General features: G+C 39.5%; 1 protein-coding gene across 1 annotated transcript in view; it reads left to right on the top strand.

Moving 5' to 3' along the window:
* The window catches only part of LOC106011851, a gene marked incomplete at its 3' end in the record, with an annotated part of 20,267 nt that overhangs the window by 14,255 nt on the left and 4,725 nt on the right, over positions 1-1,287 (top strand).

Raw genomic sequence — 1,287 nt, 5'->3', positions numbered from 1 at the left:
ACACACATAGACTTTAGTGGAGTTCTTTCGCACTTCAGGTCATAAAACAATAAAAGCATTGTAAATCCAATTACACACACACACACTTACAAACACACATAGACTTTAGTGGAGTTCTTTCGCACTTCAGGTCATAAAACAATAAAAGCATTGTAAATCCAATTACACACACACACACTTACAAACACACATAGACTTTAGTGGAGTTCTTTCGCACTTCAGGTCATAAAACAATAAAAGCATTGTAAATCCAATTACAACCCTCAGAGGTAGAGATAACAAAAGATCCTCGTCATAGACATGTAGTAGAATATTATCCTAGATCATTCACTTCGACGTACTTCCTGTTCAATGCAAAGCGCACCATAATATGACACAATTTGAAACCAAAATAAACGGCTAGGCGGAAAAAGTGCTGCGAGCACATGACAAAAAACAAGACTGATATTTTGTCCTTCATTTAGGCCACCTTGGCGATTTTTTTTATAGTAGAGGGTTTTACGGCGTCCGCAACTGCATAAGGTCATATGAGCGTCAAGGGGTGGGTGTCAACAGAAAAGTCTTTACAGGGAATCAGACTTACTCTGCTCACCTCTCTAGCTTCAACAGCAAAAGGTCTGCTTCAACTATCAAGGCACCCCGGAAATAGCAGGTCACAAGAGAGTGACAAACATACAAAAGAAGTAGAGGAAAATGACAATACTAAGGAGTAGGAAAGAAAAAGCAGAAGTTTCCGATTGTAGATCAGGCACAGTCATGAGCGTGACATGAATCAGCCCATTTACAATTCTACTGTGCTTGAACGAGAAATTTCCCCCCTTTGGGAATGGCCTAAAGACACTACAGTCAGTGGCACTGCCCCGGGGGGAGGTTTTTTTTTGCGCAGTGAAATTTAAACAGAGTTTATATAGAGTGCCAAAATCGACGGCCATGAGAGTGCATGATCTAGGCTATTATAATTAAAGTCTATTGTTCCTCGTACACTAAACGTACGCTTCTCACATTTCCAGCAAGAGAAGTTTGTCATTGTCAAGAGGACCTGCCAACCTTTGTTCTTCATTAATTCTGCCAGTGGTGTCTTTGTAGGGGTTTCTGTGTCTTTCGTTGTTGGTCTCTTGGACTGGAGTGGTTTCCGCTTTGTTAAGTGTTTCTTTTTTTAAAAAAAAGTGTCAGAGTTGCATGAGGTATGGAAGTTGATCTATCTATCTATCTATCTATCTATCTATCTATCTATCTATCTATCTATCTATCTATCTATCTATCTATCTATCTATCTATCCATCCATC

This window comes from Aplysia californica, unplaced genomic scaffold, assembly GCF_000002075.1.
Source record: "Aplysia californica isolate F4 #8 unplaced genomic scaffold, AplCal3.0 scaffold00200, whole genome shotgun sequence".
Taxonomy (NCBI): domain Eukaryota; kingdom Metazoa; phylum Mollusca; class Gastropoda; order Aplysiida; family Aplysiidae; genus Aplysia; species Aplysia californica.
Note: the sequence above shows the minus strand (reverse complement) of the source record. Positions and strands in the feature narration are given on the sequence as shown.